We start from the raw sequence: 22,021 nt of genomic DNA, 5'->3' as shown, positions 1-22,021 counted from the left end.
TTTTATCTTCGCACTGGTAATGTTTTTGTGGGTGTTTCTAATGTCTCAGTTTTACAATATGCTAAACCGCAACCTAAGCTGAAAATGTAATCTGAAGACATTTCAACTATTACTTATTAGCAATAGTCAGAAATGTTAGGAATTTCTGATCTGCAAGCCGGAGAATGCAAGTGAGGGTGAGGTTAAATGCAACTTGATTTAGTCAGGGGCGTCTTACAGGAATACATCATTAATAAATTAATTATGATAAGGCTGATGTGTGCGGAGTAAACACCCCGAACAAATTTTCTTAAGGAAAGAAAATGAGATTCTGAGCAAATGTAAATGAGAGCCAGGCTAGGAATATATTTAAAAAGGACTAGAACAAACACAATTACTTTTTGTCCTCTTTCATTTATCCAAGGACAATCTGAAAAGATAAAATAATGCTTTTGTTTTGCACAAATGTACTTTGCAAGAACATTTCCAGTGACACAGAGTTCACTCATAAACATGTTACAATTGCTGGATTTAACTGAGACATTCTAGTTCTCACAAAAACATTTCATAGATTCTTGTCCTTAGCATTGTTCAACAAATAACCATTCGTCCTTGACTTTAAAGCATAAACAAATTCTTGTTTTCTCAGATTGGCACCTATTCATCTGCATAATAATGACAAGCACTAGCAAAGCCAATGGGTGCAGCAGTCCACACTGAATTATTTTTAAAAAGCCTCCTGCAGAGGAAAACAACAAAATAAAAACACATGCCACTATAGGGTGACCAATTTAACGTACGATGATTCCGTGTACATTTGAGATGTATAAGGGATCATGCGTAGTGCAAGTACAGATGGGAATGTGTGGCTGAGACTAGAGCAGGGGTTCCAGGAGAGATAACTTTTGACCACAGTGAACTCGATTATTTTAGTATTTAGTTCTGTGAGAATGTCAGGGGCCAGTAATTGTTGGCATATCATGACATTATGTTTTCAAAAGCTCAACCAAAAATTGAATCTTTGTGCAGTAAGCATTCAGTGTTTTTTGTGTTGTTATGTGACACCATCTCTTTAGTCAGCCAAGGTTCAGGGGTTGTGGACGGTAAGGATACACAGCAGGTTGGAATACATAAACCTTAGCTGTCTTGTAGTGTACGTTTTGAATTTCTTGGAGGAGGAAGTTTGGAACCCTGAATATATTACCATGTACATTAGGACAAGTCATATGATGATGATTCGTGAAGATTTGCAGATGCACTGAGAGCCAGTGGAGACTGACCAGAATGAGGTATCGCCCTTTTTGGGAGCAACTGAACCCTTGCAGTGTATATTGTACCCATTGAATGTGAGACAGGAGTGTAGTTGAGAGACCCGACGGTAGACCATACTAAGGAAGTAATGACTGGATACATGATTTAATTACCAAATACTATGAGCGACATCTAAATTAGTTAAGATACCTTTTAAGAGATGGAAGTGGAAAACAACTTCCTAAAAACTCCATTTGTTTGATTTCCAAGGGTAGCTCCCTGTTCTGAGTAATTATGGAGAATTTCACTGAGGAGGCAGGAGAAGGGCAGGGAAGGAGAAAAGAGTTTTGTTCCACCATATGGGAAATTTGGTGTAGTCAGGAGACTCTCTCTCTTATTGAGGTCATTTTCCAGGAACTCCTCGGTAGCCATCATGAGATCATTGACAGGCTCCACTCTTCTGGGCAGGATTGAGCCAGATCAACAACTGAGAATTCTCTCTGCAACATCAGGTGCATGTAGAATGGACCACGACCGACTGATCATAATAGATCCAGTGTGGTTCTGGCACTGAGGCGTTGGGGGGCATGATCCACATGTTGACAATGATCACCTCCTCCTCTCCCCAGATTTTATCTCCAAGCCGCAGATGAAGAGGACGTTGCCTGGACAGTCCTATACATTTTTTTATATTGGTCCCAGAATATCTAGTGAATATTGTCAGATACATATATTAAAAAATTATCAGTTGGATTCTGGATCCTATCATTTTGTTCTTACTTTTGTTTCCTCTTAGCAGCCCAGGTTAATAGTTAATAGTAATAGTGACCTCTCCTTACTGATAACTTCTCTGAAGGCAGGTTTGATCATTGAAGAACTCTTATGTATAGGAATAATCACTCAAAACACCTTTGGGTTTTATCCCATTTTAGTATAAGACAATTGGAGCTGTCTCTAATTAACTCTTGCTTGATTTGTCCCACTATTGATCTACTTTTCTCTTTTTAACTTTGGCTTCCAAAGCAATCGTTGAAATTGTTCTACCATGAAGTGCTCTATTCAAGGCAATCCAAATGACTAGACAATCCACCATATCATCTGTGATTATCCCACCCACACTAAATTCAAGCTCTAAGCCGCCTAATCTGAAAAAAAAACATTTGGATAAAATTGGCCTGTTCTTGTGTTAAGGGTCAATGTTAGGAAAAAGGCAAACTTAGCTGCTATCTTAAACCTTGCTAAGGTACAGACAGTCTCACTATCCGAAAGATTATTATGCCTCCAAGGGTCAATCAACCCGATCAGTTGGCAAGCCTAGTGGTCCCCAACAGAAAAAATGGAAATTACCCCAACACCCTAGTAGAAAACTCCCAGGGCGTCAAGGTTATTAGTATTTTGTTTTCCTAAGACAAACTTGCGCTTTGAGAGATTGTTTTTGTAAAACAAAAAAGTGTGCTGAGCAGCAGTATGAAACACGGCGGATGCTCTGCAAATGTTGAGTGCTTTCAGAGGATCCTCCAAGAGAGCAGGTCCTTTGAAGGTACAGAGATCGCCATGGTAGTCTACCAGACTGGCAGAAGTAATTAACTTCACCACATTGAAGGACCGCAGGTAGCTCACTGAACTCAAAATGAGACCCTAAGTTTTTTCAAAAGATAAAACGTGTATTTTCGGAGGTTATCTGGCGTGGCAAAACTCTAAGATTAGCACTGCACACTTTATGTTTGACCAGGCAGGATAGAGGCTTTATTATTGTGCAGCCTTTCCATCGTAATGTTCTTAATTTCAACTTGCCAAAATACATTATTACTCTAATAATAGTTTGAATCAGGGAATGATTGATGAACTACCAATTCCAGAGTAAAGGTCAGCTCTTTAAATTATTTCCCATTCCCATTATTAAAAGTACAACTAGATTACTGGATGGTATTTTAGATCCAGGCCCCGTGCAGAAGCTGTAGCAGAAAAATGGTGTAGCATTTTAACCGTGGCTCAGATTTCCAAAAACTTTGCATTGGGTTTGTGTTACTTTTTTAACGGAGACCCAAAGCAAAGTGTTGGGCTGGTATTTACAATCCAAAGCAAGTCACAATTTGTGTTGGATTGTAAGCCAAAGTAACGCAATGTAGAGCAATGTGCTGATGTGTTGCTTCACATCCTTATCTATAAAGACTTGTAGACATGGATTGATGCCAAAATCCTGCGCCTCTCTGAGAATGCTGTAACAATGAGAAATATTTTTATTTTCTTCTTTCTCCACAAAACCTATATTGACTGCAACACAAACATCCTTGCACTATGATGCAAGGGTGACTACATTGGAGCATGGAATAATAAAGTGGGCCAGTGCAAGGAGAAAGCAGAACAGTGTTACTTGTGACTTCTATGATATCATTGATAACAACACTGCAACACCTGCATTTACATCACTGATAAGAGCACTGTGCATACTCTGCAGATCCGCTGCAAATTTGTTGTAAAAATAAAACAAATGTTTTGGGCCCTGGGTCCCCCCTACAAACCCATGGGGCAAAGTATCCCTAGCATTCCCCCACAGATGTCTTTCATACTTTTTTGTAGTATAGTTGAATGAGTCCTTGAGTCCTAAAATGGCTTTCATCAAATCTTTGTTGATGTGATGGCAGCTAATCAGATCTTATCTCTAGATCCATCAGCACCGCTGATTCTCCACAACATGAACTATATATATTTTTTAACTTTAATTTATCAAAAAACTACTGAATGGAATTAGAGCCCCGCGGTCCCATTCCCCCAACTCGTAACTCGTCACTGGCGCATCAACAGGACGAGTGGAGGGAGTGGAGGGAGTTCGAGCCAGGTTGCCATTGGGGGAGAGTTGGGGAAACCCGTGAGCTGTGAGTGCCGGGAGTGTTGAGTGAGCCCCGGAAGACTGGTGGTGCTGGTGGTGATGCCGTGACGCTGGCATTGCACCTTTGGAGGGTGATGGACTATTAAAGGACTATTAAAGGAGGCCTGTGGTGAGAGAAAGTCGTCGCAGCCGCCACGAGAGGTGAGGAGTGAGGGGTGAGGGGTGAAGGACGTCCCCCTTCCTCATAACTTCTTCTCCTTCTCCTTATAGCCTGTTTCTTGTATCTTTGACTTTGGCTCACGCATTGCTTCTGCTTCTGCTCTCCTGCCATTTAGGTCTTTCGGGCAACTCTGCCATTAGAGACATAGCCACGAAATCTGATTGCTATTACTTCTCACCAAGGAGATCATTTCCTACCCCCCCACAGGCCAGGAGTGGGCCTGCAGTGGTAGCAGGGGGTATGTCTGGGCATAGAATAAAGATCTAGGAGCCCAGGCCTAGGCCAGCTTGGACTCAGTACTGAGCATCGTTTCATCCTAGAGCAGAAACAGTAACAAGATCGGAGAAAACAATTTTATGCCGCTCGCAGGCGCGGCCATTTCCCCAGCTAACTCTCTACCTGTTTATTGGCTTAAGGAGTGGACTGGCTGTTGGTGGGCAACGTGTGCCTCTCCCACTGTGAAACCTGCCATCGGGACTGCGAGGACCAGCGCGCTCTGCGTCCAGAATATTGAGAGCTCCTGGGCACTCTTCCCGACTCGTCCCCTGCAAGGCACTTTACTTCAATCTTAACTCAACTGAACAATATACCCAACTAACCCAATCCAATAACTTTAAACAGAGCCTCCAAGGCAGCTGGAATGAGATCTGGCAGAGTCAGGGAATTGTTGCTCAATCCAAAATCCCCCACAAGGCCCAGGAAAAAAAAGAGGGAACTTGAGTTGCACACAAAACTGCATCAAGAAGGTCCTCAAGGCCCCCAAGAGGAAACTCACAACACCTCAATTAAGATGGAAAGAAGCGATTTAATGGCTTCATCAACTCCAGCCTCAACCGCAAATGAAAACGGAAACAGTAAAGGGTGGGATAACATATCATTAAAGGCTAGCTCCACCAAACTGAGCTCTATCATGGTATACCAAAAACAACAACCGGAACTACCAACAGTCGCTGTACCCGGCTTATCACCACCAACACCGCAGCTCTCAACCGGCAAGACCAAGTCACAACTGAAGGTCCTTAGCGAACCAAAGGAGCTCATTTCTATAGAAGGAATACCAGAAATAAAAAGGAAATGCACTAAACAACCTAAGATATACACAACATTTTCCTTCTTGAAAGATCCAGGATTAGCAATCTACTCTAAGACTGGATGTATAGAAGGTTTGCAAACTCCTCTCCTACCCGGGGCAACCATCTATGCTCGCTCCGACAGTCATACAAATGACACATCACTGCTTGTAGGGGGGAGTACCACACCAGACGATCCACTAGTAATAAAAACACCGCCAGCGATGAGGAGTCTGACAACATCCCCGCTAAAGGTAGACCAAGGAGCCATCAGAAGAGACCATCATAGCTCGGCTAACAAACGCGACACAGACACGGATGCTCACACAAGAGAGACCACACCAAAAATGGGCGAACCCGCTGAGGCAGCTAACTCCCCAAATTCCATCTTCAAGGAGGAGCCACACCCATTTGAAATTAACAAATTGCACCAGGAAAGTCAGGACAGCCAGGAGAACAGAATCAGAATCTGCAAAGCCCACCCAAGATAGAGGGCAGCAAGGGAGGAAACAGCGGGAACAGCCAAGACGTGTCGCCTTACCAAATAAGTAGCAATTCCCCAAAGGGGCAACAACACAACACCATAACCCGGGATAGTCTGGGCACCAAGCAAGAAATAACGTCAGAAGAACAACTTCAACTGACTAACATCACTCCTACACAAATAGAGACCCCAATTAGAACAAAAACAGATTACGGGGGGCAAATAAGTGCCCAGAGTGGGACAACCGACCTCAAATCAAAAATGCGTCGTACTCTATCCCACTATAGTGATTTCAACTCCACGACCAGCTCCGCGGAAAACGACATGACATTTATAGCCACACAGAAATGGGAAGATCTAGTCGCCTCTTACAACCTTAGACCAGAGCACACTACTTTACTTGAAGAACTAAACACCTCACCAAGCCAGGGGAATAGCAAAAGCATGGCAAATCCACTATCTGAAATTCCATGGCTTATAATCATAAATACTCTGCAAACATCGGCCAAAGCACTAGAGTTCCAATCGCAAAAAATGGACACACAGCTTATTGTCCTACAATCAATAGCTACTTCAAGACTAGGCATTGAGGGGAAGATATCTGAATTAAACGGTCTCATAAAAAGGGGCCAGGAAGCGACTTACACGATCAAATCACCGTCCCAACCATGCTCTTGCGAACTGATACTAGATAAACTAGCCACAATGCCATCCATGCTGGGGGATCTGATGCGAGAAATAAAATCAACAATTCCCCAAATGCAAGATTGTAATGCAACATCAATCCCAAAACAGAAATTACAGGATCCCAAGCCAATAGCGGCCCTGAGAGCAATCACCAACTCAACCACAGAGAGCTGGGAATCTACTTCAACCCAGCTAAAGGACCCAGGCGTCGAGCCCGTAAACCAAACAGCAACCTCAACTGTCCAGATAGCAGTGAATAATAAGGCACTCAACAAAATCCGCAGGAAAAAAAGGAAAGGGAGGAAAAAGCTCCCATCAAACGCTAGTCTTTACGCCAAAAAACAGTTCAACCCACAGCTAGTAGAAAGCATAAGCTCTATAGAAGCAACGGAAACGGAGCAATGCTCACGCACACCGCAACAAGTGGCACAAGAGAGACCACAAGAGCAGCCAACAAACTCTCTTCATGCCATAGTTCAAAAGACAACTAGAAGCCCAACCCAGAAATCTCAACCGGAAAAAAAAAACCAATTACTCGACCACAAAAATCGGGCTCCAAGAAAAACCAACGACCCAATAACCAAGTCTAACTTAACACAAAAAACAATGCCTACTACAAGGATCACTAATAATACAGAATCCACTCAATCATCAAGCAGCACAACTAACAGTAACATAACTGAAACAAGAGTTGACTCCACACCAAGAGCCCAACTAAATAACCCAATCTCGAGCAGTCCAAGCCGCCAACCCCAGTCTAGCCAAAACAGTCACGTGCGTCTCCAATCAAATCCCAAAAATGCCACTGATCAAGCAAATTCTAGTCTCATCCTTTTCGTACCAGAATATACGTCCCTTGGCAGGGATGATATACTGAACAGGGGAAACATCCTTAAACTCCTTCATTCAATAACAAGCCTAGAGAACATCTATTCTTCAGACCTGCTTCAAATCAAATTCATCCCCAGCAACGACTTCTGTCACCAAGAGACAACAAAAACAACTTGGAACACACCCGAGACAGCAAAAAAGATAATGGAAGAAAAAATATTTTTTAAACATTGGGGGATCGACCTACGATTTGTAGAACAACCTCGATACTCGACACCTTTCTTACTTCCGCCCAGTTCACCGGCGCGAAAAAAGACCAACTCTGTGCTAAAAGGAGCAAGGAGCTACTCGCCGACAGCACATCCCAAAGCCGGGAAAATAACGGTCAATAGACAGGAACTCATGCAAAACGACCAAAATTTGTCAATCATCACCCAGAAGTGGACATCGATCCAACGAACCATCAATACAGCCAACAATTCAAATTGACAAAGGGGACTGAACACCGAGAGCTTTATAGACAAAGCCAAACAAATACAAATCTGCATTTGGAACATCAACGGTCTGGCAAGTAAAAGACACAACCCTGAATTCTTACAGTATCTAAATTCATTCGACCTTTTGCTCCTCCAAGAAACCTGGGAGGAAGAATCATTTGAAATTCAAGGGTTCACATCATGTTTTCTCCCAGCTAGCAAAAATTGGACGCAGATCAGGGGGTCTTGCAATCCTGGCATCCATAGCCACAATAGGAACAATAAGAACTACAGAATTTTCTATAACTCCACCAAGTGGAATTCTGACGGTAAAAATCTTGTTAACATTACAACAACACACCCAAGAGGTCATAATAATAAACACCTATATCCATCCAAAACATAAACGAAAGGCAGCCAATGATCTGATAAAAGTATTGAAAAAAATCTCGGAAGAAGACTCCTCCGACCAGATCATAGTCGGAGGTGACTTCAACATGTTTCTCATTAACACAGAACATGACAACAACATCCAGCAAGAACTCAGCGCCGCATGGGGCGTACCAAGACAAAGCATGGCAAAAACCGACAAATCAACAACCAACTCAAAAAAACTATTGCGGCAACTAGAAGACCTCAACCTAAGGGCATTGAATGGGCGTCTTGCCGACGACAATCCACCGGCTCCAACGTTTCATTCCAATAAACAATCCTCCCATCTGGACTACACTTTTACATCCTTAAACATGTTCCCCATGATAACAACATTTAGGATAGGGGTAAACGACCTCAGTGATCACCTCCCCCAAGAAGTCTCTATAAAAGCAAGAGCATTACTAAACGTAGAGCTACATACAGGTCTTGCGATAGACACGACTTCAAACCTAAGGCGACTCCGATGCAATTCCAACAACATCACCACCATAAGCTCCGACGTAAAATCCATACACACTCAAACAGCAAAGTGCACAAACACACCATCAGAAGAATGGCAAAATTTCATTCAAAAAGTCATTGCGAAATTATCAAAAGAATCGTCAAAGAGGCCTACCCATGTAAAAGGGAACGCAAATAAAACATCACTCTCTCCGGGAATGAAGATCCAAAAACGAATATTAAATCACACATTGAGAAAGATACGGAAAGATCCAGACAATAAAGAACTGCAGACAACCTTGAGGGAAGCCAAAAAATCACTAAAACAGAAGAAATGGGAGAAACAGAAAAATAAAAACGATCAACTATGGGCAAAATTATTCCACGAAGCGAATCAAAAAAACAGCTCTAAATTCTGGCGGATGATCAAGGAAATAAAAAATCCAGATCATCCTGGTATAGACTCTAACATCACAGAGGAAGCATGGACAAACTACCTAGTAAGGCATTTTAACAGTGAGGATGCAATCAAAGAGGAAGCGCCAAAAAGCTTGAGCATGGACAATACGACGGAAGGATCAGGCAATTACCATATGGCCGCTGGTGCCCAAAGAGAAAAAAACAACAAACGTAGTATCCTCCCCTCAAAGATTGACCTAGACATCCATACACATTCGGACTCACATGAATCGACCATCTGGCCAGACGACATCAAGAGACAAATAGCGAAAGGAAGACCAACAGGAGCTCCTGGACCCAACGGCATGCCACCAATGTTGTACAGAAATGACGTAGAGTTCTGGAGCGTCGCACTAACATCTCTATTCAACTACGCAAAAACATCTCAGATACTACCCGAGTCATGGCATGGATCAATAATTAGTCCAATCTATAAACACTCGAACAAAAAAGACCCCCAAAACTATCGTCTGATTGCCTTAATTGATGTAGAAGCAAAATATTTTGCAGGGAACATACTAGAGGAATTAACCTCATGGGCCACAGAAAACTCAGTAATCCCGAACACCCAAACCGGATTCTGCCGGGGTCAAGGAATGATCACAAACATCATGGCCCTGACCCTACTGATGGAATCAGCAAGAGAAAATAACAAATCTTTCTATCTCTCTTTCATCGATTACACTGCTGCGTTCGACCACGTAGATCGCAACATGCTATGGCAAAAACTGGTCAAATGGGGCATACCGGCTCACCTCTTAAACGTACTGATAGCACTTCATTCTAACACCTGGATCAAAATCAAACTAGGCGCAGGCACACACCTCTCAAAACCTATAAAAACAACAAAGGGCCTCAAACAAGGTTGTGTCCTAGCTCCAACGCTATTCAATCTCTTCCTAGCCGATCTACCTGGCGAACTAGACAAAAGCTCTTGCCACGCACCAAAGCTAGGGAAGACCACACTATCCAACCTGCTGTACGCAGACGACCTGGTGCTTATCAGCCAGACGCCCATAGGTCTACAGCACCTGCTAAACACTACCTACTCCTTCTCGAAAAAAAACGCCCTGCAAATAAACTTCGACAAATCTAAAACAATGGCAGTTAACTACAAAAAGAAAAGGGAAAACAACTGGCACATAAATGGAGAACGAATGGAAAATGTAACAACTTACAAATACTTGGGTGTAATACTGGACTCGAAGATATCCTTCAAACCCCAGCTGGATTCTCTGCGAGGCAAGGGAATGGCAACCTCCCTTGCTTTAAAATCTTTAAAGACAAAACTCCCAGATCTGACCGTCTATCCGCTCCTCCAAGTACTTCGTGCAAAATTGCAACCAACACTCACCTACGGGAGCGAACCCCTTCAAGGGAAGGATGCCACCCTCTTGGACACAGTTATATCGAACTCCTACAGGCTCATCTTTAACCTGCCAAAACACGTTTCCCCGCACAAATACGACTAGAATTTGGCATCATGAAACAAACTCTAGAAAGACGGTGTGCATACGTCGTTGCTTGGCACAAGATACGCAATGCCGATAAAGATTCCCTAAACTTCAACATTTGGGAAGAGACACTTCGGCACCAAAAATCACCAGCGAGGAAGTACTTAATTGATTCTCTTGAAGTGCTGGGTCTGTCCGACTTGTGGGGTATTCCGACAGACCACGTGACGTTTAAAAAAACAGCCAAAAAAGTAGCAAGACTTATCTCCACAGTCGAAGATAAGGAAGCCCTGACAAAAAAAGCACACGGCTGGATAATCCTTAATGATTATGGAACTATGCAACCACAGGCATACCTTAATGTTGGCATGAACCTAAAAAAGAAAGAAATTTTTTAAAACTGCGCTTGGGCGTAATCCCCGTATTTCCTCATTTACCACCTTGGATAAGGAAAAATCTTCAACCACAATGCCGCCTGTGTAAAGCCGGAAAGGAAGACATTGTCCACGCGGTGTGCATCTGCCCCAAATTGAAAGATTTTAGATGCAAATTCTTGCGAGATTCCTTTAAGACTCACGGTGTCCGGACATGCAGACAGGCAGTCAAACTTTGTTTCAACCCCAGCAAAACAAAATTAAACTGTCAGGTCGTAAAAATGTTTGAACTTGCTGGGGTCAGATATACGAGAGCCTGAGGACTGTTGTTTTTAATAATGGTAAACCACAATCTGAATCACCCTGGTAAACTCACGGGACAGAGAGAACTTTTAAACATTTACATGTTAACTGACTTTTCTATTTTTTTAATCTTCCTTTACAATGATTTTATCCGATTTGTAAAGATTTTAATTAATCATGCACAAATAAATAAATTACTTACTTACTTACTGAATGGGATTATACAAAAATCACAAAAGCACTCTTTCCGGATCAAGATCCTGCTTTCTGCCAAATTTGGTGTAACTCTGAGCTGTCATTTTTGTAATTTCCCTGTTCCAGGAAGGAGCTAAACTGAACGGAATTACACCAGATTTGGCAGAAAGCTAGGTCTTGATCAGAAAGCATACTTTTTGTGATTTGGTCTAATACTATTCAGTAGTTTATTGTAATTTATGTAAATTTCATGCCGCAGTGGATCTGTGAGCTCAAGCATGTGTTGTGATTGTCTGAATGCAACCTGAAGGGAAACTTGCAGCCACCATCTTAGGACTCGGGCATTCAGTCCTCAATTAAGTCAAAACAATCAGGGGATCTGTGCACTAGGCAAGAGTAACGTGTCACCCTGTGCACTAGCCAAGTTCAACGAATCACCCCACCCTGACAAACCAACTTCAAAATACCAGTGTGAAAAAGAAAACTATTCCCAGTGGAAGCATTCCTCTTATTAATGTGTCTCAGACCAGTCAATGATTTTGGTAACCCCTGCCTACTGCCATGCTCACAGCACATGCTAAACCTTGGCAGATCCTGTGACACCCTTACCAATACCTGTTTTCAAAAATTATATGCCTGCAGAAGGAGGTCCCCAAGGCCTTGAAATCCACTATAATTGTTCCTCCTCATAAAGGCCTTACTTAGCTCAGCATAACTCAAAATCTACTGCCTAATCCTGGACCCACCATGAAACTCTAAAATTGTTGAGAATGTAGTCACTGGCCAAACCCAGAGTATACTCATGCTGTTGGAGTTGCCTTAGACACAGTGGACCACAACATCCTTCTGCATCATCTCCAGAGAGTTGCCTAAGAGCAATCCCATTCCCTGAAATGATTATATTACTATGTGCCCAACCAAATTCAGAGTTTAAAAATCTAAGGCTATTCCTCAATACGTACCCTAAACGTTGCAAAGTCCCACAAGGCCCTTTTCTCTTAACACTTTTGACGTTGTTTAACATTTGTCAAAGTCAACAAAAAAGTGGGAAGAGTGAGTAAAGACGTTTCTGTCAGGGTAATGTCTGCTCACCATTGCTGCTAAAAATGGCATCACCATTAAAATTGAAGGATAGTTAAAAATAATTAAAATCACCACCAGCAAAATAAATGTGAAAAGCATTCAAGTGCTGTTCAAAAGCAAAACCAAAAAATGTGAAAAAGGCCACTAACGAAAACTACTGTGTAAATTTGTAACATTTTTAACAAAAGGTAACCAATCACAAATATCCCAAAATAAAAATAATTGCAACAATAATACCTCAACAAATGGCTTGGACTTAAGAAACCACTGCAGCCATCTTTTGAGTGCTCATAGTGAGGGTTTACCCATGGCTGGAGGATTTTACATTCCAATGTAAAAACCTTTATATGATTCAGAATCTTGACAGAGAACAACTTTTGAACTAAACCAGATATGGGTTCAATCAGTTCCTCAGGGTTAAATTGTTCCTCAAGCCTGTTAACACGAGCTCTTGGTATCTCTCATCCATGAAACTCCAAACAAAGAAAGTTGAGGTCAGGCAAAGCCTCAAAGCTACAGCAGAGGTTAAGCAGTAGAAGCACCTAAACATGATCTGGCACCTCCTGGAGAACCACTGAATTGTGTCATAAACACGTCCCTATAGTTATGAGTCAAAATTCAAGCAACAGCTCTCCTCAGGTTTGTCTCCTTGGCTTAATCCTTGCCACGGAGCATTAAATGAAACATGTGCAGACCGATAACTTCGTGAGCTACAAACTCACAGACTCACATTTCAGAACAAATGTCCAAAAGTACCTAAGTCTTTTCTGAACAAAACACTGTGATTAACAAAAGTATTGGGTTTGCAAACATAAAATAATATTTTATTATTCACCAAAACTGTTTTGCAATTTAGAAAGTCTTTCCAAATCACATGAGGGATTTTCAGATATAACATGTATCAAAGCTTTGCAACTGCAATTGAGTTTGCAAGCTTCTGAAATGTTACTATCTCCTCAAAGAAGATTTGCAAAGGGAAAACAGTCTACTTTGGACAGCTTCCCCTTTGGGAATTGTTTAGAGCAACCTCAGGAGTGTAGGCAAAGGTCCATTGGACTACTGCCTTGCTCCTGCGATGTCTTTCCAAATGGGAAAACAATTTATAAAGTGGCACTGGTTCCTTTAAAGAACACAGGCTGCTTTAAAAAATGCATTTGGAATATAGGCGCATGGTGGTATTTTGCTGCTCCCTGAAGGCTACCATCCCTGTGTTTGTAGCTGACCACAGGGGTTTACAAATAGCATGTAATTATATTCATTAGGCAGGTGGTTCTGTGATCTCTGTGACTGGAAATTTGCAGCATTTCCTATTAGTGCCTAGATAGAGTACACCCTATAATTAGAGACAGTTCACAAATAGTTGGTGGGTGTGCAATTTGATGCACCTATTTGTGATGTCTTTCTTTGTATATCGGACCCTACAACTCCTCTGTGCTGTAGCTCCATGAAAGACAAGAAAGCCATACCTTTCACTAGAGTTTGGACTTTGTCCATCATGGCGTTATCATTGTGACTTTGACCAGCTTCCTTGCACTATTGTCACCTTGATGCCTCACTGAATTTTAACCAAGAAGTAACTAAGGTCCATGTGCATGCTATTAAAATGGGTTGGTATGAGAGGAAGCATACCTGGAATTAAATCATTCACCCAATATGCAAACATACATTACTCTGGAATAGATTTGTTGATGACATTCTAATAATTTGGATTGCTTCAGAAGTAGAGTACCATATATTTCTTAATAATAATAATGAGAATGTGTTTCTTTCTTTACCCTACATTACACAACATATACAATATTACTGGCTTGGAATGTATGTAGAAGATGGGAAAATCTAAACAGTGCATTTTTACAAGGAATCAGCTCCTAATGGTGTCTTATATTTTGGTAACGGTTCCTACGATGAACCGTTAATGTCAATGAAAAATTGTGATAATGATTCTATGTACACACAAGGTCAGGCCCTTACTCGATTTAGGACTTAAGGATACCCCCAAATCTCTTGAGTGAAGCTGTTAAAAAGGTCAAGCATATCCCCATGGAGGACCTGTTGAATAAATAAGCCACAGAATCTAAACTAGTAGATAAAAATTACTAGATATATCCCACAATTTAGTGTTCTGAATAATGACATATTTAACATTTTGAAAATAACAAATTACTAGGTTTGGAATACCAAAAATGTACAGACTGCATTCAAGACAGCAAACACTCTTCAAACTGTTAAGTCCAACTGATACAGTTAGAAATCAAAGATAAAATAGGAATCCAAAATAAACCGACTGCTGAAATTACCTGAAGGTTGTGATAAATAGAACTCAAATGTTTCAAGAATCACTACAAACTACAACATTCTGTATAAAACACTGACACGTTATAAAATAAAGTATAGCATGTACCATATTGTTTGTGTTAAATGTGTGTGGGGTGTTCAAATCCTATGTTAAAATAAAGATGGCAGGAACATCATTCCCCATGATTTTTCTTCAGGACCAAGGAACTAACTCCCTTATTCAACTCCTGATCCAATAATATAATTAACACAAAGTGACTTCACACACTTTGCATGGTTATAAATATGCTTATCACCTATTTAGTGTTAATGTCTGTCAACCTTCAACATATAAGGAGAAAATTAGCCTGCCATAGGTTATGGTAGATACAAAGGTAAAAGGGTGCGTCGACCAGCTAGACAGGCAAAACATACTGTGCAAAATGCATTTAAAAACACCTCAAAGTTAAAAGTCAATACAGGCTTATAAAAGGATGCTTAATGAGGTGTTTAGGTGAGCACATCTATTAGGAATAGTGATCCCTGTGATTTGAACACCCATTGCAAACAGCACACTTAGCAATACAAAAAACATATAAGGAAGACACTACATACATAAATAAAGCAAACGTTTTGCTCCATAGGTCCTCCAGTGCCAAGGCGAACTTGTAATCACACTCTGTGATTATATAAGCATATCAGGGCAATCAAATTTGAGCATGTAAAGAAATCATCCTGCCATGTGTTCAAAAATTGGCTATGCCGTACTCACTGCATCAAGGCATCCTCTCGGCTAAAAAACCTAAAAGAACTACACGGGGCCTGAATGTTACCATCCTTGCCCTATGGTGCCATTTTATATAATCGGTCCTGAAAAGTGAGTGCATGACCTGTGCTTACTCGCATCTGAGTTGCAGTGCACCTGACAGCTAGTCCGTGCGCTCTGAGATAAAAAGCGCATCGGTTGATCATTGATGTTTTCAACATATGCAGTTTTCACTAACATAGTGGCTAAAAATATTGTTTTATGATTATTTCAATATGTTTTAGTTGATACACTAATTGTATTTGTATTATTGATTAAATAAATGTTATTAATTGTTTTTAAGATATAGCTTGTAATTTTAAGTGGTTTTAATGCTTTGTTAATTTTTCATAGTAATTTATAGTGTTGCCATGGTTGTTGGGATAGGCTAAGAATTAGGTGATACATAATTAAGAATTATTTAATAAAATGTATTTCATTAGATGATTTATATTTATCATGTAATTTATGTAATACTGATTTATTTTTGTTATATGTTATGTGCTGTTAGTTAAGTTTGTAAGGGTATAGTGTGTGAAGTTTTTAAAGTAATAATGAATTAACCATTAATTGTTAATTGATTATTTAATTGATTTTTATTTATGAAATTTATGGAATACTTATTAATTTTACTTGTGGGCCTCCAGCTTTGTAGTGGATGCTAGGTTTGTAGTGATCTAGAGTGAGAAGCTCATCAAATAATAGTTAATTAACAGATAATTATTAATTGTTAATTCATTATTTAAGTTATTTTAAATATGTAAGTTATAGAATAGTTCACATATTTTAGGTGCAGGATTGTAGGGAGGTGGGGTCTCAGAGGGACACTGCCTGTGGCCAAAACCTTTTAGTTTTTTTATTTTTCCGCAAATCAGTGGGTGGCAAAATTAAAAAGAAAAAAACAGGCATGGGCTGCCGCGCTTGTTTATAGTTAAAAACCCGGTGTGGGATTTTATTTTTTTGGGGGGTGGAGGTCCATGTGACCCTCCTCCACAGGCTGGTTCTCGGCCCCATGAACATCATCTGCCAGGGCCTGATTTCTTATGTGGGGGAAGGGAAGCGCACGCAGGGAAACCTGCACCTGCTCCCGCTTGGTGGGTGAATTTTCAAAACTCCCGCTACACAGGATCAAACACAAAGTCTACTCACAGCTGGCAGGAGCTTTGAAAATGCTCCCACCAGCTGGGAGCAGAGTTTTGATCTGTTTTCTTGCCTGTCCTAAAGCGGGCAGGGAAATATATCAAAATATTTTTGGGGGCTCCCTGGGGCCCCCAAATAATGTATTTTGGGGACCCTGGGTGGGCACCAGGGTACCCACCTTTATTGATGCAGGCCATGGGGGATGGTGTCCCTGAGACCGATAACAGCTCGAGCCCAGGGAAATGGGGTGTCCAGGGGTTAACAAGGCTCGGGAGGGGCCCACAAAGCAAAATTCTGTGTTCTGTTGACCCAAAATGTTAATGTTTTCACTGACATATTCATATAATAGCCATATTCATAATATAGTTATATTCATAACTATAACATTACCTTAACCTTCGTTTTTTTCAGCAACATTTCTAAGGCAATTTTTTAAACAAAACCAGATTTTTTTTATCACACCTAACTATAACGTAACTTAACCTTTGGGGAGAGAACGTGGCCTAACGGCTAGGGCGGTAGACTTTGGAGCTGAGGAACCGGGTTCGAGTCTCGCCAGGGACACTCAACATTCTGTGATTCTGGGCAAATCACTTAATCTCCCCGTGCCTTACAAAAATGGATGTGTACGTCTGTAACACATGTAACGTGCTCTGATACCTTCAGGTCTAGTTCGTACTATATAAAACTCCACAAAAAAAACCTTTGTGTTTTTTGAGTGAATCTATCTATCTATCTACCTATCTATCTATCTATCTATCTATCTATCTATCTATCTATCTATCTATCTATCTATCTATCTATCTATCTATCTATCTATCTATCTATCTATCTATCTATCTATCCATTTATTTATAGTGATGTCCTTTGAGATGTCATCAGTGATGTCATCAGTGATCTCACTGAGTATGTCATGAATGATGTACTATGTGACGTCATCAGCAGTTCATTGCGGGGGTGCAAGTTATAGTTAGCTCAACTAACTATAACAGTTGAATTTTTCTGGTTTTATACGAGTGAAATGTACACCTAACTATAACGTCCCTGAATCCTCTATTTTTTTCAATGAATTTCTAAGGTTTTTTTAAATGCTAATTTCTAACTATAATGTCCCTGAAACCTATGGTTTTTACAGTGAATTTCTAAGGTTTTTTAAATGCTAATTTCTAACTATGCCTACAGAGGTAGGACATGTGAAGAAAGAGGAAGAAAGGCGTAGAAAGAAGCAAGAGAAATGCAGAAAGAGGCAACAGAACTGCAGAAAGACAAAGAAAGGTACAGAAAGAAGCAAGAGATATGCAGAGAGAACCAATAGAGGTGCAGAAAGAGGCTTTGTTGCAAAGTCATCCTGTGCCTCCAACTTTTTGCTGACGGATACTGGTGGTAACTGACTCTGACTAACTAGGCCTAGAGCCAGTGCTATGGTAAAAGGTACTTATAATACAGTGAAAACACCTACATACACTAGGGAACACTATGGGTTGGGTTATCCCTGTGATTGGCATGACCTCTCCTGTAAGGACCTAGTACATAATTGGGCAGGGGGGTGAAAACTACCTCTAAGTCAGAGGTGCAGAAAGATTCTTCTTTCACGTTTGCAGAGTGGTAGAGAAAGGGTGCTGGGCCTCCAACCAGCGCTCAGGAATTCCACTGCATAGGACTTATAGGAGGTACCAGGAGGGCTTCTTGGCCCCCAAAGTCCCTCAGGAGTAAAGTAGACTTCACCCCCTATCCCGTAGTCAGCCTTGAGGCACGTTTGCAGTGTGGTGGAGAAAGGGGGCGAGGCCTCTGAAGAAGTCTTAGTAATCCTACTGTGTGGGACTTACTGGAGGTAACAAGAGGGGTAGTTAGCCCCCAAAGACATCCTTGGAGGCCAACTACCCCTCCTATTACCTCCAGTAAGTACCACACAGCAGGATTGCTAAGTTCTCATAACAGGCCACACCCCCTTCGCCCACTACTCTGCAAACACGCTCCCTGGCGCGCTCTTGGATGGGTTGGAAGTCCCCTTCACTGCTAGAGGTCCTTTAGGGGCCAACTAGCCTACCTCTTACCTCCAGTAAGCCCCACACAGTGGGATTGCTGAGAGGTGGACACAGGCCATGCCTCCTTTCTCCACCACTCTGCAAACTCATTAAGTCCCCTTTCCTCCTGAGGGTCCCTAGGGGTCAATTATGGCCCTGGGGACCCCATCCCCCGGGGCTGTGCCTCGATTTTTTCAAAAAAATTATTATTATTTTAATTTTTATTTGGGAGGGGGCAGTGTGGCCCCCTTCCTTTGGCCACTTCTGGCCCCGGGGACCCATCCCCCGGGGCCTGGCCCCATGTTGGGGACCGTGGGGAGAGCCCCAATGCCACCATTGTCCCTGCCGGCTCCCCGGCTCCTGCGGGAGCCGGCATTGCTTTTGGGCAAGGGGAGCTACTAACATGCAGCTCCCCTTGCCCAAAAGCATGTCTGGTTTCCTGCTCTCGCTTTGATTAATGAAAGAAGCTTCGGGAGGTGGTAGTCCCCGAGGTTTGGGGGGGCCGCGAGGTCCCCCCTTTTAAGCAAGGAAGCCCTGGGGAGGTGGTGGTCACTGGGGCTTGGGGGGGCCCACGAGGCCCTCCCGCCTCCTTTATATTAAAGCCCCCGCGGTCCCCAGGGCAGCGTAGAGGGGGTTGGGACCACCCCACACATTTGTTTTTCAAGACTCGGGGAGGTGCTGGTCCCCGGGGCTGCGGGAGCCACGAGTCCCCCGCAATTTAATTAAGCATTGCCCCTGGGACCTGGTCAACCCGGAGTCTAAAGTACAACAAAGCACAGGAGCATTTTTTTTCATTTTCTCGGACGGATTCGTGCACCAGCGCGAATTCGGCTGTTTAGAAACAAAAACATTTTTTGGGCCTGGGGGTCCTTGTGGGACCGCCTGAGCAGGCCTAGGGGGTCAGGGTATTTCTACCCTGCCCCCTTTTCTTGTTTTTTACCTTTGTTTTACATTTTTCTTGTGACTTTACTGAGTCACAAGATGGCTACCAACACATTCTGGTTTAGAGTGTTGGCAACCAATCAGAGTGAAGCCCGTGTCCGGAAGGGTTCGCGAACCCTCCTCGGTGCTCAGATATCGATATTGTTATTTTTTGAATTTCTCAGCAACTACTGAATGGATTTACACCATAAAAAAACACGCTTTCTAGACCAATACCAACCTTTTTGCCAATTTTGGTGTAATTGCGTTCAGCAGTTCGGGCTGTAGCTATGTCTAAAGGTTCCTATGGAAATTAACATGGAGAAAATGTTCAAGACAGGAGTTGACCGGAGCGCCCCATTAGTTTTGAAAATGTTGCGAAGATTCGTCAATCGGCACCAAAGATATTGGCAAATCAAAAAACGCTTTTGCTATGGATATTAAGTTGTAACTATAACTACCTACGACCACCAGTAGCCAGTAGGTAGTTATACTTAGGACCAAGTTTGATGAATCTTCATGAAAGTTTCCAAACTAATTCTTTGTTCATATCAGCTCCTATGATGAAAGTTTGGGGGTGATTCATCAAGGGGGGCCGAGAAAAAAGGGGGTCCCAAAACGTGTTTTCTCAATGCAATTTCCATAGGAAACTTTAGACAAGGCTACAGATCGAACAGGTGAACAGAATTACCCCAAATTTGGCAGGGAGAAGGGTCTTGGTCTAGAAAGCACGCTTTTGTTTATTTGGTGTAAATCCGTTCAGTAGTTTTGGAGAAATATCGAAATTTACAGATATCGATATTTGGGAATTCTGCCATTTGATTGGCTGAGGTGTTAGGAGCACGAGCTTGCTGCTTATTGGCTGCGAGCGGTTGCAACTAGGAAGTGTTGGCAGTCATTTTGTGATTCTGTTGAAGCGAGTAAGGGGAAAAAAGGGTGAAAAACGTAGGAAAGAGGAGGGTAGGAGCACTGTAACCTCTGTGGGGTGTTTAGGGTGTGCTATACAGGGGAGGGAAGCGAACTATTCTTCCCTACCGGTCTGAAAGTGCTGGGCTACGGAAATTAAGTGAGGTATTGCCTAGAGTCTGATGATGCTAAGGTGAGCTGATGCGAGACTCGGGATTAAAGCGTGAGTCCAAACTGTGTGTCATATGCTGTGAAGTTTTGTGCTCTGGCCGCTGTGCCACATCTGTCCAAGTAGTGTTAGCATGTAGTTATACCTACTCAGAGGAACTTTTGTTTCGAACATTGTAACTTATGTATGGTGCTTAGGGGGTCTTATACAGGGAGTGCGAAGGTAAATTCGCGTGAATAAAATCAATTTGGTATTTGTAAAGTGCAAACTACTCACTCGTACGGGTCTGATGGTGCTGGGGGCGTAAGCTGAGCTGCTGCCGGACTCGGGGATAAAACCGTTGAACTACTGATCCCTACCGGTGCGGGGTACAGAAATTAAGGGAGGTATTGCCTAGAGTGTCATGCTGCTAAATAGAGCTGCTGCTGGACTCGGGGATGAAACCGTGAGCCCAAACTGTGTGTCCTATGCTGTGAAATCATGTTCTCTGGGCGCTGTGCCACACCTGTCCAAGTAGTGTCAGCAATATTGTATACGTAGTAGGAGGAAGTTTTGTTTGGAACACGGTAACTTGTATTTGGTACTTAGGTGATATTATACAGGGAGTGCGAAGGTAAATCAATACAGTATTTGTAAAGCGCAAACTACTCACCCGTATGAAGTCCCTGGATGCCGGCGTGGAAATTATGTGAGCTATTAAGTGAGCTATTGCTCATAGTCACATGGTGCTGAACTGAGCTGCTGCTGGAGTAGGGGATTAAACCGTGAGCCCTGTGCTCTGAACTCATGTTTTCTGGCTGCTGCGGCACACCTGTCCAAGTAGTGTCAGCATGTGTGCATACGTACCAGGAGGAACTTTAGTTTTAAACAGTGTGACATCTGTAGGGTGATTGGGGGGTGCTACAGAGGGAGTGTGAAGTTCAATTCTGCCATTTCCAATCAATCCGGTATTTGTAAAGTGCAAACTACTCACTTGTACGGTTCTGCAGGTGCTGGGGGCCGGCGTGGAAATTAAGTGAGATATTGCCCAGAGTCACATGGTGCTATCCTGAGCTGTCGCTAGAGCCGGTGATCAAAGCCAGAGCTCTGTGCTTCAAAGTCAGATGGTCTGGTCGCTGCGCCACAGCTGTGTGGAGAAAACATTTTGGCGAGGGTCTGGGAGTTGCCATTACCTGGCCCTAAAATAGCAGGCCTAAGTTGTCAGTTATAG

Source organism: Triturus cristatus, chromosome 9, assembly GCF_964204655.1.
Source record: "Triturus cristatus chromosome 9, aTriCri1.1, whole genome shotgun sequence".
In the NCBI taxonomy this organism is placed as follows: domain Eukaryota; kingdom Metazoa; phylum Chordata; class Amphibia; order Caudata; family Salamandridae; genus Triturus; species Triturus cristatus.
This window is presented reverse-complemented; position numbering follows the sequence as displayed.